Source organism: Lissotriton vulgaris, chromosome 8, assembly GCF_964263255.1.
Source record: "Lissotriton vulgaris chromosome 8, aLisVul1.2, whole genome shotgun sequence".
In the NCBI taxonomy this organism is placed as follows: Eukaryota; Metazoa; Chordata; class Amphibia; order Caudata; family Salamandridae; genus Lissotriton; species Lissotriton vulgaris.
In genome coordinates, this window is record NC_141696.1 from 1,142,370,041 (window position 1) to 1,142,396,049 (window position 26,009).

At 43.7% G+C, this 26,009-nt stretch overlaps 1 pseudogene; it reads right to left on the reverse strand.

Annotated features, from left to right (window-relative positions):
- Positions 1–5,008: 5,008 nt before the first annotated feature.
- On the reverse strand, positions 5,009–6,171 carry LOC147698397 (endogenous retrovirus group PABLB member 1 Env polyprotein-like; annotated as a pseudogene).
- Between the last annotated feature and the right edge of the window lie 19,838 nt (positions 6,172–26,009).

The following is a 26,009-nucleotide window of genomic DNA, read 5'->3' on the forward strand; positions in this document are numbered from 1 at the left end:
CACACACACACACCCAACACACACAACCCACAAACACAACCTACACCCCCCACACCCCCCCACACAACCCACACACACAAAACCCACAGACACCAACACACAACACGACACCACACCCACACACAACCCCACACACAACCCCACACCCACACACAACCCCACACCCACCCAACACACACACCCCACAAACACAACACACCCCCCCACACAACCCACACACACACAACCCACACACACCAACACACACCACCACACCCACACACAACTCCACAACCTCACCCACAACCAACCAGGCGTCGTCGCGCGACACACCTACGTGTGGGTCGCGCCACAGTAACGTGTCGCGCCACACAGTTTGGAAAGCTGTGGTGTAGCTAGTTGAGATCTGTAGTGGTCGACTAAATTAAAATCCTCAGTTGGCTAGCGGCGTGGCACAGATCTCTTTATGCATGGACAGCTGGTGATAGGTGGTTTATTTGCCGTGGACTGGTGCAGTACAGGTTTATGGACATGACCCATAAGCAGTTTTGTAGTATGTCATTGTAGGAGTGTCAGGTAGTAAAACAGAACTTTGCATCTTGTATGAAACACAATTGACTACCCAACTTCTGAGTTTCATGGTATAAGTATTAGTCTGGGCTATATAGTGTATTTGTATTATGTTGCATTTGTGTAGCATGTACTATTTCTCACAAGGTGTTTAGCGCTTTACACTGGGTAGCATGCTGTTCCAGAACCCAGAGTGAGTAGTTTTTTCTTTTTTTTCTTCTTGGTTATTGGGAATAGTCCTGCGTTCTTAAGGAAACCATTCTCCCATCCATTTACTCCAGTTTCTATGTGATAAATTAATAGGAGATAGATGTGATCCTTAGTGGGAGAGTGGATATGTGCATTCATGCATTGGTTGGCGGTAGTAATAGATGAGCTTCGGAGATTAGGTATCGCTAGGGTGCATGGGCATGTCTTTTAAAGGAGAGGTTGTGATCTTTGAAGAGAAGTGTGGGAAATGGTTAGAGACACAATAATAGGGATTAAAGCAATCATGCATACAAGAAAGAGTAGGTTGTGCAGAGAGAGGAGGCATGCCGAGGACGGAAAGGAAGGAGAGAGTCATTGGAAAGTAAACGGAGAGTCGACAAATTTAAGTTCTGTGTCAAATTAAAATTTCAGGCAGGATTTTTAGGATTATTGTAGAGGCTTTTGAGATTGCATGCAAAACTGTAGAAAGAAAACAACATTACATGCATTTGTTGCAGTGTCATTGTAGGCTGTCAAATCACCGGCACGCACACCACACCATCTTCACGGGGTAAATGGAATAAGAAAAACAAAAACTGATTAATTTTCCCATAAAATTGGATGGATGAAAAACACAAATAAGGAGTGGTTGATTTCACATTTTTGTACTTGAGATGCTCCTCCCCCTTTCAGGATCAGGGTGAGGTGAAGGATAACAGAGTCATATTGTTAGTGTGTATGTGTAAAGTAATGCTACTCTGGAAAGGTAGCAATGGAAATGTCACCAATCTGGAGCACCCGCAAAACAGTCACAATGAGGTGTAAGATCTTGCACCTGGCTGTCATTCAGTCTTCCAGTGGCAATACTCAGATACAAAAGGAAAGGCTCTGACTAGAAACATTCTTACTTGAACCATTGAAACTGCAGTCTCATCCTTCACACTGACCATCTACCAAACTCGCAGTGCTCAGGAAGAACAATTATTCAGCAGCCCTTTCCTAACAAGGACCTCATTGAGTTTCTAAGGAGGGACCTGTCTCCATTCATTCTCACTTGACTATCTGGTCTCTACCCTCACGCTGTAGGAATGAAGGGCAATATTCCACTGTCTGGTAAGGTGATTGCATCTTTTACTACAGCAATATGTGGCTAAGTTCTACAGAAAGCTCATTCTATCCTTGTTTTCTTATCAACGTATGTACTGTGGATGGAAAGAGTGCTCCGCTGACCTTGGGGGTCAATGATAGACATTTTGCCTCACCATTCATAGATATGCAAACGAAGCAAAGCAATACCAGGGTAGAAAACATGCAAAGAGTATTTTAGCAACCAGAAGTGTACAGCTGCAGAATAGTTGATTCAACAGAAAATCCCAAGTTTAACGTGAATAAAGCTGTTTTGGGTTTGCCATCACAAACCTTAGACTCCAACTCGATACAGTCTTATAGAAGTGTAGTAAAGGTCACTCGCACTTCCCCAAGCTGTACACTTAAAAGTTTGAATAATCCGAATATGTAAAAACGTGTGACTTCCAAACTTTGTCTAAGCTTAAAAAAATTCGACACGATCAAACAAACTGTCTTTCATTGAACACTTCTCAAGTGGTTAATTATCTAAGATGCAAACATGCTAAGACAAGCATTTGCAATGCAATAGGACTCGTATTTACGCGAGCCCTATTGCATTGAAAACAGGAGTGCGGGCAGAGGGCAGGGAGCGAGAAGGCACTAACAATGAGAGTGGTGGGGGCGATAACGCACGGACTGGTGGGAGGGGGCGGTGGGGGAGAGGCACGGGAAGAAAATATTTACAGTGCAGCACTCGAAGTAAAGGTGCCAGTAGCCTTAGAAGGATACAAATGACGACATGGTCGACATGAGGAGGGACTAACAAGCCTAAAATCAATCGGAAGGCAGCATTTAGGACCTAAGCCAATGAAAAAGATGGGCGGAGCTTCCACACTATACTTATTACTGCATGCATCGCAAAGCGAGCAGCGCATGCGCTGCAACGCTGTGCTCGACCTAAAAAAAAATCAATGGACAAAGAGCGCGAGAGCACGCAAAGGAGAGACAAAGCCGCAATGAAAGTGACAGGGGTAACCCTTTGGCTGTGCTCCCAGTCACCCAAACCTATTTATTTTTTAATTTTATGTACTCCAACTTGTCACACTCCAACTTGTCACGCTCCTTGCAGATGGCAAGCAGGGTACAAGGTGGTCATTTAGAAAGAAGTTGATTATTGAGCAGTAATATGAACGGGAAGGGATTGCACTCACCTGGTTTGGTGTACTTTCCCACCATGAGGGCACAGTGAATCTGTGCTCACTGCTGACACCTGCTTTTACTAGCAGGTCACATTTCAGAATCCCGGTAGGGCCAACTTTTCTCAGCCCTCGTTCTTAAATGTCAGTATACAGTGCACACAGCCTGGCACTTTGTAATACATAAGACCTATCTAGTATGCTAAAGAACGACACAGTATTCAAATACAACTGGACGGAAGGCCTCTTATGCACCATGGCCAAACCTTCGGCACACACCTGCCCCCGTATAATTATCTTCACTTCACTGCTATTGGTCCCCCATCACTAGCTTCTTATGGAATTAATTACAACATAATTCAGTTTAGTGTATTCACATAATCTACTTACCTAGGTGTTTAAGCATATAGTATTAACCGAGAGTACAGTGGGCTCAAGGATGCCATGGAGTAGCATAAAGGTGAAGTGGGCCCTACAACAAGAAAGAAGAATGCCCTTGACTGCTAGTTGAGTTTTAAAATACAGCAATACGCAGGATGCAGTGGGCCCCTAAGTTCCGTTTGCCTTGGTACCACTGAGCCTGCTGCACCATTTATAACTACATCGCTGCTTGTGGGAGAGAAACTAGAAGAGAGCATGAGGTTCACTTGAGTGACTCTGATTGTGTGATCTTCGTTGGCAAAAAAGAGAGCACAAGGAATCAGAGTGGCTAGAGATTTCAAATCACCATGCACGACGCACGGGGTACCAAAAGAGGATCAAACATGTAGTGCACAGTAGTGCATACCACTGACTGCTGTTATCCTTGAATCTTTCCAAGGTTAATAACTTGAATACTATACAATTGAGTTAGGTAGTAATAAACATCTGTTTCTGTCTGTAGCACCAAGAGACCACTCAGAACGTGCTCTTCAACCAGCCTGTTATGTGTGTCTGTGACCTGTGCATCAGAGTTTGTGCACTAGTAAAAGGATGCACCAAAAATGAGGGCACCAGAGGAGGATGGCACTCGCCCATGCTGATTGAAGCTATGGCACATAACTTGGGATTACTTGAAAGCCATTATAAATCACATGCAATGTGGCAGGGGGAGCGATCAGCAAATTGCACCTACGAGTACAGACAGGTAAAGTGAAGGTGGCAGATATTGCTCCAGAGCTCTCACCCAGTCTTTGAAATACTTAAACTGAGTAACCCAAAATCCTACTTTAGTAGAACTGTGAGTATAAAGAACATTTAAAGGTGTTGGAGGAAGAGCTGAGGTTTTGTAAGAAAAGGACAACATTCCTGAAGCTTCATTCTCCTTCATATTTACTGCTTGTGATGAAACCTAGAAGGTGCCTTCGTTGAGAATGGTTGGTGATTTACCTTCGCTAAACTTCTCTGAAGATCAAGGAGTCATTATCTGAATTGTCTGTGATATTTTGAAACCTAGCCCAACACTACCCCCCCAAAAAACAACTGGCCATATTTATCTAATAATTATGCCCGTTGAAATTACACACACAGCATGCAATAGGTTAATGAGAAGTTTCTGCTGAGTGTGTGTGTGGCTCTGGGTGTGTGTGGCTGGCTCTGGGTGTGTGTGGCTGGCTCTGGGTGTGTGTGGCTGGCTCTGGGTGTGTGTGTGTGTGTGGCTCTGGGTGTGTGTGTGTGTGTGGTAGTAATTGCTGTCTGCTGAGCTCGTCCGTAGGGTACAATAGGTCTCACATTTGCGAGAGATTAAGCTATTGGCAATGTAAATGACAATGCCATTTATTTATCTGTTTTCAAAACCAACACATAAATACAAATGTTGTCATTTACAATGCCAATAGCTCTAACTTTTCCAAAGGCGAAACCGTTGCATTGTAAATGCTTGTTGTTATAGTTATGAGAGTCTGACTTTACAAGGGGTACACAAATTGTTTTGTCTCTCCCCTGCTCCATCAACTCCCCCCCCTTTTATCACCACACAATCAGCCCACCTAAATTTTCTTTAAGAACATATTTCAGGCTCTTCTGTTTTAGACATTAGGATCTTTTATGATTTGACCTCTTGAATTCTTATACATTTTCTCCTTTAACTCCTCCAACTCAATTTCACCCATTTCGCGTTCTCTTTGCTTACTTTTTTCTATATTTATTTTTATTTTTTTCTCAGTTCTTTTTCTAATACAGACACATCCTAATCTTATCATTAATGCTATCATTACTATTATTGTTGCTGGTATTAATATTTTCTCTATCAATAAATTACCTATTTCAGCAAACCAATTCTTTACATTAGAAAAACTCTTACCAAGTTTCTCTAGAGCACCATCAACCTCCAGTGGAATAATTTCTTTATGCAATTCAGTAATATTTTTAGTATATCTTTGAATATTCTGACTCTTATCAGGAATAGAACAACAATGTTGTACCTTCAATATTCCACAGACTCCTCCTTCCTTTGCCAATAAAATGTTAAGAGCAAGTCTATTTTTCATTACCATAGCTCTCATGGCAACCATTTCTGTATTTACCATTAAAAATCCTCCAGCTGTACTTGTCGATAAACGATCTACTATCGTTGACAATTTTCAAATTTTGTTTTCATTAAATGATATACCCACTGCTGTTATCAGTGCTCCAAAAATATCACCTACTATTTCTAGAAAGCTTTCCCTTCTCCTTCGTGTTAATGGTTTACCTATCTCATGAATTCCATTAGTACCTCTAGCTACATGAAATATTTTAGGAAAGACCCGACCTACATAACATGTCCCATACCAATGGTCAGGCAACCTATAATAAGCTTTGTTACCACATATAAAATATAAACCAGGAAAAACAGGATCATTTCCCCCTTTCAATCCCCAATCCTCAATAATTCTGTGTCTTTGCAATTACTTGCTCCCACAAAATAATTATCATACACTGTATTAGCTCATTGAATACAAAGTGTTCCCTGTTGGGGAAGATCTATACCTAACGCAACATTAGTCTAATTTTTTACAAAATTTTCTTCATCAAAATTCAATGAGGATGGTTTAATTTTACTTGCTGTGGCTTTTCTTTGATAAACTAATCTCCTGTCTTCTGCCATTTCTAAACATGTCAAATTGTTCTTAAACGCATATTCTATTGTCAATTCATTTATTTCTAAGAAAAATTCACCTAAAACTTTAGCAGGTTTCACTTTATTCATTCTATGTACTACAGGAACCTTATCAAAAATGTCATCAACATCTGAATAATAATACTCTAATTTCCCAGTTTTGTAAAACAAACTAGCTATTACACTACAAGTCATCCAATAAGTCAAAGCAAGATGATGGTAGGTTACCCCCTCTGATACAGACGCAGGCCACTGTATACAGACGTAGCAGTCTTGGACATCCATAGTTTCTACATATTCTTTTAACAGTCTAGAAAAAACATGCTTTGAAAAATCATTAATAGATCTATCTTTATGTAATTCAGTGTTATCTAGTAACTCTACATCATTCTTTGTATTATGTTTCTTTTCACTATTATTATTACCTTGATTTCTATATGAATACTCATAACTTGAATGAAATGGAATCAATATTGCTAAAATAATCCATATAAGCATTAATAAAGCTGTACATATTAACCACATTTTACACCATTTACGGAACATCCCACATTTAGACATATTACTTGCAGGCATTTCTTTTCTTCTTATCCTTTTCTATACTGTCTCTTTGCTATTTTCCACACGAGAATATGTGTCCTTTATATCCGTTACTTAATTATGTCTCTTTCTCTTTGTTCAGTTTGAATTTTTCTTTCAGTTTTCACTGTTACCTTATCAATTTGAACACAATTCTTTTCTTTTCCTTTGCCTTTTTCACTCACCAGAGTCACTTTGATTTTCTAAGTTACTTTCAACTTCTGGTATGTCAGGTAACGAAATGTACACCCACTCAGGTGATTTGTATTTTTGATTTGGTCTTCTTACTCTTTTAGGGCTTTGTAAAATGTCTTTATTGCTCTCTTCTTTACTTCCTTGGCTTGTTATTTCATTGAATTGTTCTTGTTGTCCTCTATTTATATTTATCAATTTGAACTTTAGTCCCTTTGTTTCTGTTGGCCAATTATCTCCCTGTTTGGGCTTTTTCATCACAGGTTCAACTATTTCACGTTCAACTTTCCAAGCCCTTTTTCTGGGACTCCTTCTCAGCTCTCCGTCTCTTTCATCAGACTCCGTTTCGGATCTCTTTCCACTTTCTCTTATTTTGAACTTTATTATTTCTGGTTCAGCTTCTGAGTCGTGTTATTCTCTTGTCAATTCAGTTCTTTTACAAGGAATTTCTCCATAACTGGTACTTGGAATCTCATCCTTATCGTGAGTTATTTCCTTTTCTCAAGTTTCAAGAACAATATTCCGTCTTTTAGAACTTTCTGATTGACTTTCAGAATTTCCACTTTGACCAGCTTTATCCTGCTCACATTCAGTGTCCAAATTGGTTTTTACTTTTTCCAGATGTCGACTTACAGGTCGATCTTCAAGATCTGGAATTTCAATTATTTCAGTCTCTGTTTCTGATGCTGAACTTGTATCTGATATTTCCAAATGTCGCCTCACAGGTCGATCTTTCTTATCTGGATATTTGTCTTTTATTTCTTCCGCATCAGAATCTGAACTGGTATCTCCTTCTTCCAAATGCTGATTCTCAGATTCTGGTAGTCGGATGGTGTGGGTCGCATGAACCCATCTCTTAAAACCTGCACATTTCACTGCAGTAGTGCTGACCAGAATCACTTGTCTTGCTTTATACAGCGAGGGACCAGGCAATTTCTCCTTCTGTGTACTTTTATTCGGACCCAGTCTCCAGGACTCAAATCGTGAGTTGGATGTTTTTCCTAAGTGCACACATCAGTTCCAACCTGGCGAAACACAGAATTGACGGTGTCAGACAGGCCTTTGCAGTAATCCAATATGATATCATCATTTATAGCTAGCAGTTTGTTGACAGGTACAAATGTTTGTCTCATTACTCGTCCTATCAGTAGCTCATGTGGACGTAAGCCAGTCTTTCTGCCTGGAATGCGTCTTAAGGTCATTAAAACAAGTGGCAAAGCATCAGGCTATTTTAGCCCAGTGGCCAAACACATTTTCCCAAGTCTGTTTTTAATTGTTCCATTTACTTGTTCAACTACCCCAGATGTCTCTGGTCTGAAACCACAATGTAATTTTTTATGAATATCTAGTGCTTCACAAATCAATTGTATCAATTCATTCTGGAAGTGGCTCCCTCTGCTGTTTCAATTGTTACTGGAAATCCAAAGCGCGGGTATCACTTCTCTTAACAAGAGTTTTGCTACAGTCACTCCATCATTTCTCCTTGTTGGGAAAGCCTCTAACCACCTTGAAAACAGACAAATGATCACCAGGACATATCGCAGTTTATTGCATGGTGGCATCTCAATAAAGTCTAACTGTATTCATGTGAAAGGACCACCCTCCCGTTATGGTTCCCAAGCTTACAACAGTTTTTCTTCCTGGATTCAGTTGCTGGCAAGTCAGACATCGTTGACACAAACTTTCGGCAATTACACAGAACTTGGGATTATACCAAGTTTGCTTGAACAACCTAATCATGGCGTCCCTACCTATGTGTTCTTGACCATGGTACATTCAGGCCATATTTGAGATCATGCTATCAGGCATAACTGGTCTTTCATCCTTGTATACCCAAATTTCATCTTCCTCTCTTTGTCTGCAACCTGATTTTATCCATCTATCTTTTTCCTCATCACTGGCCTCATCCTGCAATTGTTTTACTTCCTGCCAAGTTTCAACTATGTTAGTGAGCATCAACGGACTTGAAATATGTTCTTTTTCTCTGTCCCGATTAATTGAAGCTAAATTTCTGGCGCAATATTGAGCTATTGCATCAGCAAATCTGTTACCTTCAGTGACGTAATCATCTTAATTTTTATGTGCAGCGCATTTCACTACTGCAATACTTTTAGGCAGCTGTATCCCTTCAAGCAACGTTTTCACAAACTCACCATTTTTAATGGGCGACCCGCAGAGGTCATGTAGCCTCTTTGAGATCACAGTTGTCCATAATCATGGACAACTCCGAATCCATACTGACTGTCAGTCACTATGGTAACTCGGACATGCTTTCCCAATTTGCATGCTCGAATCAAAGCAATCCGCTCAGCCACTTGGGCAGAACATATTCCTTTCAGACAAGATGATTCCATGACATCTGCCACTGTACATACAGCATATGCAGCACTCAAATTTCATTCATCTGTTCTTAAACAGAAACCATCCACAAACAGCACATAATCTGTTCATCTTTAAGGTTCATCTTTAATATCAGGCCTTGGTTTGGTACAATATTCAAGCACATCCAAACATTTGTGATCAATATTATCTTTCACTTCCACATCCAAGTATCAGGTAATAAGGTGGAAGGATTCACGTTGACACATCTGGCAACTGTCACATTGTCTGCACCCAAAATCACCTTTTCATACCTGGTCAGACGACTACTGGTCATGTATTGCGTTTTGGTCTGGGTAAGGAGTATCTCCACTGAATGCGGCACATACACCTTAACCGGATATCCCATCACAATACCTTCACATTGTTCCAAACTCACAATTGTAGCTGCAACAGCTTTCAGACACCCAGGCAATGCTCTTGCAACTGGGTCCAACACTGCTGAAAAATAATATGCAATAGGTCTTCTCATTCTTCCATGTCTCTGAATCAGAACCGATAATGCACATCCTTCTCTCTCAATGCAATACAGTTCAAATTCTTTTTCATAGTCAGGCATACCTAATGCTGGTGCTTCGCATAGGCTGTTTTTCAATTTTTCAAATGCTTCCATTTCTTTTACATTCAACACTATAGGATCTTTTACATCTCCTTTTGTCAATCTTTGTAAAGGTTTTGCAATTAATGATAAACCACGTATCCATTGTCGACAGTAACCAACCATACCCAAAACATTACTTGTTTCTGTGTTTTTGGTGGATTCATCCCTCTGATAATTTTAATTCTTTCTGAGGTCACTTTCTCACTCCCTTTCCAATCTTATGACCTAGATATTGTACTTCTTGTTGACAAAAGGGCAATTGTGATGGGGACACCTTATGTCCTTCTTCTGCCAAATGGTTCAACTGTGCAATAGTATCTGAAATACAACCTTCTTTGGTCTTTGATGCCGCTACTAGGTCATCAATATATTGCACTAATACTGATTTTTCTGGTATGTTCAAACTTTCTAATTATTTCTTCAGTATCTGATTAAAAATCGAAGGAATCTCAGTATACCCTTGAGGAATTCGGCACCATGCCAAAATACGCTCTCCAAACTGGAATGCTAAAATCGGTTGACTATCTGGATGTAACAGGACTGTAAAAATGCATTGCACAAATCAATAACTGTGTACCATTCTGCATCATGTGAAATTTGATATAATATTACTGCTGGATTTGGTACAATTGGACAATATGGGACAACTAGTTTGTTTACTTTTCTTAAATCTTGTACTTTTTTCAAAGTGCCATTCAGCTTCTTCAAACTCATAATTGGTGGATTACATGGACCGCTCATTATTTCTTTTTAGAATTCCTTGGTCAATCATTTTATCAATTACTGGTGTTACTCCTTCAAATATTTCAGTTGTCAATTTACATTGTGGAACATTTGGATATATGGCATCTTCTTTTACCGTTATTTTTACTGGACTTACTCCCTTCATTAGTCCTATTTCTTCTCCTGTGAAGTCCCACACTTCTTCCCTAACTTTTTCTTTTAATTCAATAGGAATGTTTTCTCTGTCAAACATGGGTTAAGTTTTACTACTTTCTGAATCAATTATTGACATAGTCATTTTATACAGACTATCATCATGAGCTGTTTGGAAAGCTATGCCATCTGGTGAACAATAAATGGCACAGTTCATCTTGCACAATATATCACGTCCAAGTAGATTTACAGGTCTGCTGTCACATACTACAAAACACTGCATTTCTTTGAAAGTACCAATTTCCACTTCTACAGGTTGTATTAGTGGGGTTATAATCTGTCTGTTTGTCACACCTACAACTTGGATTACTTCTCCAGAGAGAGGAAGGTTTTGAATTTCTACTGATCTAACTGTAGAGCGGGTGGCACCCGTGTCCACTAGGAAAGTAAAATTTACACCATTCACCTTTCCATTCACCAAAGGACCAGATTGATCTAACTCCAGAGTTGCACCAAGCACGCACTCCCCTTCCTCTCCTAGGCACCGTCAGAAGCTTTCATCTAATTCATTTCCATCCAATCTTAACCAAAACTGTGGAACAGCAGTCACACGCGGTGATATTTGTACCTGCTCTCCTTCGTAGAATCCTGTCTCTGCACTGTATTTCTGAAGATTTACACTCTGTGGGAGAGGTGGTAGTGGCACCTGAATCTGCTGTGTGACTTCCTGCTGCCGTGGTGGAGACTGTTGATTTACCTCATTCTGCACCTGTGGATTCAATAATTTATTCTCCGGATTAACCTTTGAGGGCAATTTACACTCGTTTCTCCAATGCCCTATTTTTCCGCAATTATGACATGCCCATTTATTTTTAGCCTCATCAATATTCATTTGTCCTTTTCCTTTTTTCATATTTTTACATATCACCTGACTCCCATCATTATTCTGATTAATAATCTGAATGTCTGCATGTACAGATTATTTAGGTTCTTGTGTAGTTCTATCAATTTTTAACCAATTCGTTTCTTTTGGTCGAATTTTATTTTTCAAAAACGTTATTACTTGGTCATATTTTCTCATTACTTCTGGACCTGGAGCACCTGTTTTCGCATCTCTTGGGCAGTCTTCTTTTGGCCAATCTACAGTAATTTTACATTTGGTCCAAAAATCAGCTGGTACAACTATATCAAACAATACATCTAAATCTTCCTACAATACTTTTGAAACCTTTACAAACCTATCCACTTGCCTGTACCATTCCACTGGTTTTTCTTGTAGTCTTGGAATATCATTTGTAAATGACAATATATCCTGTCTACTCCAGGGCACATGTACATATCCTCCTCCTGGTATCTCTCTCATAGGGTATTCTGTCGCTACCACTGGTTCCTTTTCTTTAACAGGGAATGCTAATGATGTTTGTGACGGGCTTCTTCCTTTTTCTTTGTCCATCTACTTCTCCATCGATCCACATCCCCCCATTTTCTCAATAATACAATTAGTTCTTTAATTTGGGTCAATCTTCCTGCTGTGTTCATATTATCTATGTCCTTCTCAGTAAAATCCACTCTGTATGGTTTCTGTAACATTTTTACCTTTGCAAATTCTAATCCTAATTTATTTGCAAGTTCTTCCAATCTATCATGTAGATTTTTAGCTCTCCATGTTATACTTTTACTCATAAACATTAATTCTTCATCTTGGTATGGTTTTAATTTTTCTGTTCCAATTGTTCCAATTATTAGTTCTTCCATATCTATATTTAATCTAACCACATCTAATACTTTATATTCCAAATCTTTTTGTTGTAGTGATTTTATCCAATCATTTACTTCTTCGGTTGATGGTCCTACTGGAGTTTTAGTCAAATCTATATCAATCAAACTTTTCTCCGGAGTTTCGGTTGCTGACTCTGCTCCCATGAGTATTTTATATATTGGACTCTGATTCATAGTTAAATTAGGCGTGTCATCCTAGCTGTACTCCTAATTTCATTCAGAGCTGGGTAAATCTTTTCCCTGACTTTTTGCATACTTGAATTTAAAGTAATAGTTAACGAATGTTCATCTATTTTTTGATTTTCAAAAACTGGTAATACAGGACCCATAGTTACTGGTACCATTACAGCTTCTACATTTTTAGTTAATTCCTTAATTTTCTTAGCTAATTCTTTTGTTGATCTCTCTAAGTGTGATGTACTTGTTTTCTCAACCTGTATAAATTCGAACTTTTCGGAGATATGTTTTTCTTCTAAGTGTCTTTTTGGGGTTTCTGTTATGTCATTCTCCACTGGCGGGGCACTTGGAGTCGCCGCTGCAGAAGTTGACTAATATGGCAGGGGTCTTCTATTCAGAATGCTTTCCATCACCTTGTCCTCTGTATTACTCATTCCATATCCATTTCCCTCTGAAACCTAATTACTTCTCTTTTCAGTGCATTTTCTACCTACATTCTCTTCTACTGTTCGCATTGGATACATACCATCCCACATATCAGCATTTCTCCATCTTCTCATTCTACTCTCATAAGTCTTTCCCCATAATCCTCTTGAACTACCTCTACTTTCTCTTACATCTTGGAATCTGTCTCTCTCTTTTTCATACATTTCACCCTCCCCATTCCATTAGAGCCTCAAATTGTGTTGGCTTAGGTCTCGGCTCAAGTTTCATCATTTTTTTTCTTAGATTGTATAGTACTGCTTTGCTAAATGAACCTATTTCTGGAAATGACAATAGTCTGTCATTTTTTGTGTATTTCGCTCAGTTTTCCAACCATATACAAGTATGATAGCCATATTTTTCATCATATATGATGCTCGCGTTTTCGGTGGAGGAAGCAATTTTTCCTCTTGTCACTATTTTCTTGTCCTTTTTAAACAAATTCTTTATTTTCTTAAACCATGAAGGTTTTTCTCTGTCTTCTTCATAATAATAATCCATTTTTCACGGATTTTTTTCTCTCCATACGTTCGCGTACTTCCTTCAATCAGTACCGTTATTCTGACCTATCCCAGTGAGTCTCACACTAACGTACCAATTAGCGTAAAATACGTCACACAATTTCTGACCAATCCCAGTGCGTCTCACACTAACACACCAATTAGAACAATTTACGTCACAATCAAGTGGACCTATCCCAACGCGACTTTTGCTAATGTCAGCTTCGCTCCTGCTTCCACTGACCCCTCCTTAACAAAATTTATCGGCACAATATTTATATATTTTATACAACTTAAATCAGTTAGTTACAACACAAAACATTTCCATTGTCTATTTCACTAAAACCAAAGAGATAGTTTGCTCAAACTCACAAGAATTCTTTATTTCCAGTAGACAGTGCTTACCTCTTCTCTACCACGGACTTTAGTTTCGCCGATAAAGTAACACTTCCCTCTACTTTACTCTTCTTTCAAGCTTAGAGGAAATCATATTACTCTCCCAGGGATAAGTTTTAGTCAGAGTACACAATTGACTCCTGTGCTTACGGCTGAAATTTCACAGGTTGCCTTCGCTATACATTCACCTCTTTCACATGGAAAACGTCCCTAACGATAACACACGACGATGTTACCACCTTGAAATCAGACAATGTAAAGTGTGACTTCACTTGCCACACACTTCTCCCTGCCAGCATACAGGGTAACCAACTTCCTACTTCTCGGAAGCTTCAAAATTGTTGACTACATATAACGTAATACAAACCCAAACATATAGTGTTAAACATAAAACATCAATAATCTCCAAACTGACCTATAGCAACCAGACCTCTGCTACCAAGGAATCTGATCCAGCGGAGCTCCCCAACAATCCTCTATATTCATGTCACTTAACTCAGGAGCAACTTTTCTTACTGATCGGTGGGGCCCATAACACCGCGAGTCACACATACACACACATCACACTGCTCCCAAGTCAGTGAAAAAGAAGGCGAGCTGCTGGTTACCGGGGTACCTAGATTCTACACTTTATACATTATATACATTTATAAAGTTTTGATCATCATGCTAACTTGAAAATAGGACACATATATATCAAAGTACTCCGCCAATTTAGTCGATAGACTAAGCTAGTAGAAGTCAGTTGATGGTGATTAAGACCAGCTCAATCATAATAGTCCTATAAACATTTAACATTTACTATTCTGTCATGCCATTCATGCCATTTATTTAAAATAAAAACAAAATAATCAGACTCAAGTTTAAGATTGAATTAAATGTTATCTACTCCATTTAATGAAAGGAACTTTTAAAGTGTATTATGACAAGCAAAGTTTAAACAAATTATTCAGTACATGGTATAGAAAATGAAATTTAGAAAAATGTATTACCGTCGGTTATATGAAAATAACAGATTCAGGCAGGTTCCCAAACTGCCTCTCTATTCTCCTCAATGCCTCCCTTCCAAAATAAAAATTCTGCATTCAATCATCTTCTTTGCTCCATCAAAAGTAAAAGTAAAAAAATATTTCAAAATCTCTAGCACCATGTCGTGGTGCAAAATAAAATCCGCGGAGCAAGCTTTTTTCACTCTCTCAAATTACCCCTTTTATACCCTTTTTCTCTAACTAACTAACTTAAAATTGAAACTTTTAGGGTCCACCGTTCATTAGAGGGGTGGTGATGATCGCCTCATTCAATCCTTGCTTAAACCAGTTAACTTTTTAGCAAAGTCATCTTAAGAACGTTCTCATGGCATTCATCTCTGATTTATGCTTGTCATTCTTCGTTTGTTACACAATTTAATAATTTTCTCCATCACTGTTCCTTTCACACAGTTTTAGAGGCAGGCATCCTTTGTCACACTTCTGTGCCCTAGGCCAAGCTGACCTTGACATCATTCGCTTCGGGTAAAGGCCATTCTATTTACTTCTGTTTTCACAATGCGCATGCGTGGAGGCCTTTTCTCTCATACTGATGTCAACATTTCAAATATCAGCCATTTTCCACAGGCAGGCCGCGTAGGCCTCAATGAGAACTAATATGAAAATAAACATAACAGAAATTAGGTTTAGAATGATAGCCCTTCTGTTTAAGTCCCACCATTCTAATGTTCTCAGTTAGTTGTTACCTAGCATAAGCGTCACAGGTAGCATCATTTTACTTACTGTAAAGGGGCAGGTGCTTGCAAACCCGAGGGAGAGGGGTCAGGACTCAGGGAAGTATGGTCTAACGAGGCAGAGTCAGGGAAAAGTGCTCTTAAAGATGGTTTTATTTTTAAGTACGCTTTGCGCCTCTTAGAAGTCACACGTAATTTGGCAAAGTCCGAGGTCTCCGTTCTGACACCTCTCGTAAATCCGGAATACTCCAGAATGCTGTCCTTTATCTTGACCCACGCGTTGTTTCGGAAAGACAGGAGGAGTTGTCAAGGTAGTGTAGACTCGTCCGGAGGCGTCCCAGAAAAGAAAGAGAAGAAAGGCACAATCACTGGTACGTCCGTACACGATTTGCCAGGGCCCGGGGAGTGAGGGAAACCAAGTGCTCTTTTTAACTACAGCCGTTCGTTGTGCTCGTGAGGGGAGTAGGGGAATCAACAGACTGTACACTATTTTACACTAGGTCTCTCGGCTTGCTCGGGTCGCTCCTCCCCACCCAGCCAGCCACAGAACCCCGTACCTTGTCCAGCCACGTTCCTCCCGTGGGACCGTGGCAGGGCGAAGCGCCGAATCGGTGGCCTCCTGGCTTGTCGCTCTCAGCTGGGCTCCTTCCACGCGCTCCTCCTCCACCTTCGTAACTCGCCTCCGCTTCTCTCCGTCTCCACTCCAACACTCCTGCCGCCTCCAGGGAAACGCCGTCCGTCCTCTCCTTCTCCCTTCCGGCATTTGACTCCTCGACGCTTGCAGGGGGCGTGGTTACGCCGTCTCGCAGTCCACAGTTAAAGGGACCGTGTTCTTCTATTGGAGCATAGTGCCATACACTATCGGTCTCCTTCGTGCCCCAGTCCTGCAGACCGGCTTCTTCAGACAGTGTAGGCACGGCAGGGGGGGTCCGCGGGACAGCCGACCACCAATCCTCAGGTCCCGCAGCGGTGGCACCAGTCTGTATGAGGACGACAGAAAGGGGGGTCAACGGTAGAGCAGACCATCCGTCTGCGCGTATAACATTGTCATCCTCCTGACCCGCCTCCCCGTCACACACCTCCCCTCCTGGACTCTCCCGATCGGGGAGAGGATGGACCCTGGACAGGTAGTCCGCGTTCCCGTTGTCAGAACCCTTCTTGTGGACAACGGTAAAGGAATAGGGTTGGAGGGACAGAAACCACCTGAGGACCCTTTGATTGAGAGTACGGTTGCGATACATCCAACTCAGCGGGGCATGGTCCGTGTGAAGGACAAAGGGACGGCCCTCCAAATAATATTGCAGCTTTTCTACCGCCCACTTAATGGCGAGGCATTCACGTTCCACCGTGGAGTACTTCTGTTCCCTCGGGTATAGCTTTCTACTCGTAAACAAGATAGGGTGCTCCACTCCTTCCCCGTCCGCCTGAGACAGGACAGCCCCAATGCCGGTTTCCGAGGCATCGGTGGCGAGTATGAAGGCTTTGTTAAAGTCTGGGGACATCAGAACGGGGGCCGATGTGATTGCTTCCTTTAATGATGAAAAGGCCTCCAAGGCCTCCTTTGGGGCATTCTGGATCTCCCTGACCTTTACGTCTTTGCGAAGGAGGTTCGTCAAAGGAGTGGCCAGTTCTGCGAATCTGGGGATGAATCTCCGGTAATACCCGATCAGACCCAAGAATGCGCGTAACTCCCTTTTGTTGGTGGGAAAACCAGTGTCTCTAATGGCTCGGACTTTCTCGTTTTGTGGAGCGATGGTTCCTTCGCCCAACACATACCCCAGATACTTGACTCTGGTGAAAGCCGCCCGGGACTTCCTCGCGTTGATGTGGAGGCCGGCTTCCTGCAGGGCCCTGAGGATGGCCTGTAGGTGTCGTAGATGTTCGTTCCAGGTTTTACTATGGACGACTATGTCGTCTAGGTAGGCAGAGCAAAAGGTAGGGAAAGGCTTTAGGATGCTATTCATTAACCGCTGAAAAGTGGCGGGGGCGCCATGAAGCCCAAAGGGGAGTACCTTGAACTCAAACAGCCCTTCGTCCGTGATGAAGGCAGTCTTCTTCCGGTCTTCCATTCGAAGGGGTACCTGCCAGTACCCCTTTGTCAGATCGATGGTGGTGATGTAAACAGCTTCCCCGAGCTTCTCGATTAATTCATCAACCCGGGGGATGGGGTAAGCGTCAAAAGAGGATATTGTGTTCAAGGCCCGGAAGTCCATGCAAAAGCGCTTAGTGCCATCCGGCTTGGGCACCATGACAATTGGGGAGGCCCAATTGCTGGTTGACGGTTGTATTACCCCTAACTCCAACATGTCTCTTACTTCCTGTCTTACTGCCTCCCTCCTGGCAGCGGGGATCCGGTATGGCCGCTGTCGCACGATCTTTCCTGGAATCGTCTCAATCCTATGTTCTACCAAGGTGGTTTTCCCTGGTAAATCTGAAAAGACAGCCATGAAGGGGGTCAAGGCGGCATGTAGCTCCCGTAGTTGGCTGTCCGACAGTTCCGGATTGATGACTAGGTGACGTATGGTGTTTTCTTCCGTTTGTTTATTCGGGATAGTCAAGTGAACCCTCTGAGGAGGGGGACCGATCCACTTTTTCAGGATATTGATGTGGTAGGTCTGGGTTTTTGCTGGGGAGAGTCGTAGCCGATAGGTGGTCTCACCTATGGTGTCTACTACTTCATAAGGGCCTTCCCACTCGGTTTTCTTCGTGACAGAGGGCAAAAGCACTAAAGCCCAATCACCTACTCTCATCTTTCGGAGCCGGGTCCCTCGGTCATAGGTCTTCTTTTGTTGTTTCTGTTTTTGTTCGAGGTTGGTATACGCCAGACTGCGTAGTTTCCCCAGCTTGGACCTCAGTTGTGCTGTGTATTCCAAGGGGGTATTTTTTTCTGTTTCTTCTTGCCCTTCCCACGCATCTTTCGTAATCTCCAGCAAGGTCCTGGGTATTCGTCCATATAGTAGCTCGAAAGCCGAATGACCCAGACTGCTCTGTTTTTGGGCTCTGAGTACATACAGGGCTAACGGCAGTAACCGGTCCCAGGCCGGGCCTTCTGAGGTCAGCATTTTCTTTAAGGTGTTTTTGAGGCTCTGATTGTACCTCTCAACGAGGCCATCGGTCTGAGGGTGGTAGACCGACGTTTTTAGGTGATGGATTCCTAACGATTTACAGATTTCTTTCATGAGGCGGGAAGTAAAGGGAGTTCCCTGATCGGTAACTACCTCCTTCGGGAATCCCACCCTAGAAAACAGTTCCACGAACTTTTCTGCCACATTGGCGGTAGTGGGGGACTTCAGGGGGAACGCCTCAATATACCTGGTCGCGTAATCCACTATTACAAGGGCGTATAAGTGTCCTCGGGGGGTCTTTGGGAGGGGCCCTATTAGATCCATCCCTACACGCTCGAAGGGTACCCCGATTATAGGCATGGGTTGTAGTGGGGCTGCCGGGGGTTTGTGGGTGTTCTTTTTCTGGCAGATCTCGCATTTACGACAATATTCTTGCACGTCCCGGTATATCCCAGGCCAGTAGAAATGCCTGATTATGCTCTCTGTCGTCTTCTCTTTGCCCGCATGACCTGCCGTCAAATGCGCGTGTGCAAAGAAAAGCACTTGTTCTCGGAAGGACGTAGGAACCAATAGTTGCAACTCCTTTCCACTCGCTGCCTCTCGGTACAGGAGCTCCCGTTTTATCACAAATCTAGGGTAGGATATGCTGGAATCTTCCTGGGACGTCTGGGCCATTTCCCATGCATTGAAGAGGGTCCGATCTTCTGCTTGTGCAAAGCGGAAGCTGCGATCTAGGACCCAAGGTTCCTCCGTGAGTAGAGTTGAATGTGCTGTCTGTTTTGGCAGGGGTACGTCATATACGGTTCTTCTGAAGAGCTCTAAGAAGCCCGGGTTGTCCACTCCCATGATCATTTCTTCTGGTAGTGTTTTTAGTACTCCCACCCTCACGGAGCAATCCGGGTGGTTGTCAACAGCAACGGACACCTGGGCCACTGGATATGGTCTGACGTCCCCGTGCACACACCTTATGTGTACTATGGCATCTTGGTCGTATTGGTGGGGCAGGACATATTTCTCTTGTACCACTGACTGCCTACACCCGGAGTCCAGGAGGGCTTTAATACAAACCCCGTTTACCCTCATACTTACATGAAATGAGGTTCCTAACTCCGAGGAATAGAGGACAGCCTTCGGTAGGTACCCCACCTCCATAGGTTCCTCGGGAGGTCGTCTCCTGGGGCACAGGCGAGCGATGTGGCCCCATTCGCCACACTCGAAACATTGGGGACCACGTGGAACCGGAGGCTCCATCCGAAGAGGCCGGGGCCTGAATGGCTCAAGAGCCGGTTTTGTCTTCTTGTCGCTTTTCACCAAGGACTGTTGTTTGGAGGCCTTCTCCGTTTCCCACCCCATGCCCCGTGGTTGTGCTCGGGCATAGTTGGCGGCCATCTCGATCGCCTGTTCTACTGTAAGCCCGGAGTGTTGCCTCAGCCACCTCTGGGAACCGTAGGGGAGCGCCTCCATAAACTGCTCCAGATATATCTGGGCCAAGATCTCTTCTTTGGTACTGGTACCCGCCTTCAGCCACTTGTCCGCCATCATCTTCAAGCGGAAGAAGAGGGTCTTTGGATTTTCTCCCGGTACCCCTTTCTCTTTGCGGAACCGGAGGCGGTAGGCTTCTGAATCAAGCCCCAGATGATCAAGGATCACGTTCTTTATCACGGCATACGTAGCGTTCCCAGCCGGATTCGCCACTTGATAGGCGAACTGGGCTTCCCCAGTTAAGAGCGGGGCTAGGAAGAAGGGCCACTTCTCCTCTGGCCACCCCAGCGCTCTGGCAGCCCGCTCGAAATTCATCAAAAAGGCGTCCGGGTCTTCACCATGTACGTATTTTTGCAGTGAGATACCGGACGGGCTTGGTCCATGGCCCCTGCTCTCCAGGGTTACCGCCCCGGTGGGAGGGATCATGGTTTTCTGCATACTATCCATCTGAGCCGCTATAGTGTTCTTGAAGAGGTCTCTGTCTGCTTGGGCCGAGGTCATCTGGCGTTCCACAGCCCATTCTAGTTTTTCCTGCCCCTTTATTAAATGCTGCAATAGGGCGTCCATCTCGGAATCACAGCTGGACTGGGATGTTAATCCCACTTCTGACACCAGTTGTAAAGGGGCAGGTGCTTGCAAACCCGAGGGAGAGGGGTCAGGACTCAGGGAAGTATGGTCTAACGAGGCAGAGTCAGGGAAAAGTGCTCTTAAAGATGGTTTTATTTTTAAGTACGCTTTGCGCCTCTTAGAAGTCACACGTAATTTGGCAAAGTCCGAGGTCTCCGTTCTGACACCTCTCGTAAATCCGGAATACTCCAGAATGCTGTCCTTTATCTTGACCCACGCGTTGTTTCGGAAAGACAGGAGGAGTTGTCAAGGTAGTGTAGACTCGTCCGGAGGCGTCCCAGAAAAGAAAGAGAAGAAAGGCACAATCACTGGTACGTCCGTACACGATTTGCCAGGGCCCGGGGAGTGAGGGAAACCAAGTGCTCTTTTTAACTACAGCCGTTCGTTGTGCTCGTGAGGGGAGTAGGGGAATCAACAGACTGTACACTATTTTACACTAGGTCTCTCGGCTTGCTCGGGTCGCTCCTCCCCACCCAGCCAGCCACAGAACCCCGTACCTTGTCCAGCCACGTTCCTCCCGTGGGACCGTGGCAGGGCGAAGCGCCGAATCGGTGGCCTCCTGGCTTGTCGCTCTCAGCTGGGCTCCTTCCACGCGCTCCTCCTCCACCTTCGTAACTCGCCTCCGCTTCTCTCCGTCTCCACTCCAACACTCCTGCCGCCTCCAGGGAAACGCCGTCCGTCCTCTCCTTCTCCCTTCCGGCATTTGACTCCTCGACGCTTGCAGGGGGCGTGGTTACGCCGTCTCGCAGTCCACAGTTAAAGGGACCGTGTTCTTCTATTGGAGCATAGTGCCATACACTATCGGTCTCCTTCGTGCCCCAGTCCTGCAGACCGGCTTCTTCAGACAGTGTAGGCACGGCAGGGGGGGTCCGCGGGACAGCCGACCACCAATCCTCAGGTCCCGCAGCGGTGGCACCAGTCTGTATGAGGACGACAGAAAGGGGGGTCAACGGTAGAGCAGACCATCCGTCTGCGCGTATAACATTGTCATCCTCCTGACCCGCCTCCCCGTCACACTTACCAAATGCATTTTTCTTCTCTTGCCACAACATATAATTACACTATTTAAAGCATAAATACACATGCTTATTTGATTAAATATATATGATCATAGCTCTATATTAGTATGACCCATTTACAATTATTAGTATATTATTTTTGCAAATAGCCATTAGTTTCCCACATGTAATATAAAATGTCTAAGGGCATTTTGTTGGTTAGCTTACAAGCTTCACACTGTTATGTTTTCGTTATAGTTATGAGAGTCTGACTTTACAAGGGGTACGCAAAAAATGTTGTCTCTACCCTGCTCCATCACATAAAGTATAATACAAACATAGTAAAACATCCAAATTTAGAATAGTAATCTGGAAAAACATGAAGATTTTTCCTTTAAGAGTCCAGACTTCCTAATGCCCTGATGGATGAGAGAAGTCCACGAAAGTGCATGTGCATTGAGTATAAAAAATGAATAGCCCTCATACAAAAGCAGGTACCTAGGATTTATAAAATCAGCCTTATCCCCAGATATCGAACTAAGACAGTACAGTCTACAACAGTGGACCACAGCACGGATCAACTTACGATGAGGCTGCTCAAGAGTGTGGCCATACCAACCCTACGCCTCACATGTGCAGTGCTGGCAGAGACCACTGTCTGAGACTTAAGTGAGATACTACACACAAACTCTTCTTTGTGTTTTACTCAGAAGGTTGATATCTTTCCTCAAATCTTGCAGCTCCTTCAGTTCAACTAAGTGAGTTGAAGGCGTTCTCGGCAGGATCAGTGAGCCCAATTTACATTGCATTTATTTATCTATTACAATCACAATCACCAGCTGCAGAAGAAGTGCTGTTCTGGTGTCCACCCCCTTCGGGACAGGGGCGTAACACAGGCCCCCGCAGCCCACGCGGTGCGGGGGCCCGAAGCTCCAGAGGGCCCCCTCAGCACTGGACTCTGTCCGGAGAGCTCCTATTTGAGCCCGGAGGGGGCCCCTCTACATACCTTGCAGGGAGGCCCCCTCAATTTTTGTTACGCCAGTACTTCGGGATATGTGTTATGTTAGATTCCCAAGGACCTTAGTTTGTGTTTCCAGGAGTGAGTGTGGTCTGTACTACATCGGGTCTGACCTGTTGCTCCAATTCTGCGGATGAAAGGATCTGTCTGGATGGTGAAGTGCTGACTGAAAGGCCCACTAATAATTCACAGTCCGATTTGCCTTCTTGGGTAGGCTCCAGGGTGTCAGTGTAGTGTGCACCACAATGGCATTATAGTGCTCTGCAAAGTTTCAGTATCCGTTAAAACCCAAAAGTGCTCACTGGGTTTGCTTATCCATGATAACTTGGGGCAAGATTTACAAGGTCCTTGCGCCACTTTTGAGTCACTTTCCCATGTTAAAAAAGACGCAAAAGTAGCGCAAGGGCCTTGTAAATCTGCCCCTTGGATTTTAGCCTTGAGAGGTTCAGCCATTTTGCAACCCACTTTTTTAAAGTGAACCAGGTGATACAACCAAGCTTTACTGAACACTGCCTTTTCATCTAGGCAGGAAGCAAGGAAGACATCCAGGCATTTAAGAAAAGTCCTTCTGGGACAGAGCAGTCTTTTTTTTAACCAGAGGTTTCAGGCAGTCTCACATCCATACTTGTAATGGATGTGCAAAATTGCACAAATTGTTTGTGGAATTTCTCAAAATGTAATACAACGTTCACAAAATCACCTGACATTATGCTATTAGTGCACAATGTGATTTGCCAGTATCTCACTTGACATTTCCATGAGGGGGCATTCTGTGCATGAAAAAGTCTCATAAAGTCCTGATAGGACACTAGTTCAAGCTAAACTAAATTTTTTCTAGGCAAGGCATTTTCCACGCAAACCAGTCCCCTCCATCAAGTATTGCAAAATTTCAGGAAATTTGATGTGCCGCAAAATTCCAGCGCTTCACAATTCAAATTTTGTGTGCAGGAATGTAACACGTTTTGTCAGAGTAATTTTAATTTTACCTAGGTCTCGTTCTGATATTTTGTGATTATTATTGCAAAACTACATAATGTTTGGGATCATCAGGAAACATTAATAACTAAGGGGCATATTTACAAGGGCATTGCTCCACAGGAATGTCACTTTTAAGGACGCTCTTGTGGCGCAATGCCCTTCTCTATATTTACTAAGTGGCATTAAGCCATTTTTTGTGGCTCAATGCTACACTGTAAATATGCTACCATTTTACGCAGGTGCCTGCGTGAAAGGGGCCTGCAATGGGTGTTGCTGGGGCATTCCAGCGCAACACCCTCTGCTTCTTGACCCTGCCCCAGGTTTACAAGGATCTGTAAATCTGAGGCAGCGCCAAAAACGAGCGCCATGCAGGAGCAGGCGCTAGAAGGGCGAAACGAGGAGAAATGCTTTTATATCTCTCGTCTTTTCTTTTTCTATGAGTTCTGCAGAATGCAGCACCCTTAGAAAGAGCAAAACGCCAAGAATGATTGTTTATGTGCATTAAATTGTCCCTTCCTGCACATAATCATTCATTAAATAATGAAGATTTGCTACTTCTATGTGTGTGACATTCTGCAGCACACATAGAAGTAACAAATCACAATTAGTGATTGTTTATGTGCAGGAAGGGTCATCCTTTGCACATAAACAATTATACGCTGCAACACAGGCACCCTTGCACTGTAATGCAGGGTGCCTGCGTTGGCTCTAGGCAGCTAATTTTAGCGCCAGCACTAGGAAAAACACAAGGGTGCACTGTATTGTTGTAAATGCAGCGCATCTCTGTGTTTTGGAAATGTTGGAGCGCTGTAAATTATGGGCCAGGCTCCTAGCTACGACATTTCTTTGTACATATGTCCCTAAATATGAATCTAACTCATTTTCAGGTAACTTTTTAGGTTTCGACCTTGGGCGGGGCACTGCGAAGCAGTGCCCCTCCCAGTCGAAAGCTATTGTTTACTATATGGGGGACTTGAATCCGCCCCTTCTTTCATTGGCTAGCTCCATAAATGGAGGCTAGCCATTGGAAGACATCGTTCTCAGTCTCTTTTTCCCGGTCAGAACGCGAATCGGGGGCGTTTCTGACTCTTTTTTTAAGCCCCGCCCCTTTTCTCTCTCGCTATGGCTCTATGCTGATGTGACGAGTTAGATTAATGGAACCCAACGCCGCCCCCGCCCCCTGATCTGCGCCTAGACTCCGCCCACACCTGTTCGGCCCACGGAGTTTCGCCTCCAGATTCGCGCGCAGACAACACCCTGACTCCGAGGCCCGGCCCCTCCCTGCTAATTCAAAAGTCAGCAGCAGGTGCGGGCCCGCCCAGGGGAGCGGCGCAGAGTCTGGGCCTCATGGGAGAGCGGTGTCGGCTAGACGGAGAGGGGAGCAGCCGAGCCTCAGGTGTGGGTCTCCCCGGAGCACCGGGCTCCTTCCATTGGTCGTGTCTAACATAGGGGCTTGAAGTCCACTGTCGGAGACAACGGACCGGATCCTGGGCAGGAAGCGCCTCCGGTTGCAGCGCCGACGGGCTCGAACAGGTGAGCGGCTCCGGGGTCCTTATGTAAGACTTCGAGGCGGCGCGGGCTCAGTCTCCGGGGCAGCTCGTGACACCCCCCACCCCATAACACAAAGCCAGAGTACACTATCGTGAGAGGAGAAAGCTAGGCATAGATACGCCAGTGACCGCTTTCCGTGTAGGTAAATAGTCTTGTCCTTGCAACCTGCTACAGACAGCTGTTTGCAACGAAAAGTGCAGAAATGCAAGGGTCCGAAAGCAAACAAAGCCAGGCCTGGATAAATTGCTCCGGGTAATATGAGCCAGTGAAACCCTTTAGGAACGGGTAATATGTGTCTATCGTCAGTGGCTTTTATATATTTATATAATGCTGGCGTCTGCATTGACCTATGAGTTATCAGCGTGTGCTTTGTTCTAGGCGCCTTGAAGAGGGCATAAGGCGGTTTTTAGCGAAGAAAATTGCGTGCGGTTTTCAAACTAATTGGCTTGAAGTGTTTCAAAGAGACCTGCGCACAAACGTGCGAGCTGAATATTTTGGCTAGTTTCTTACAAAGCCCCCCCACCCGG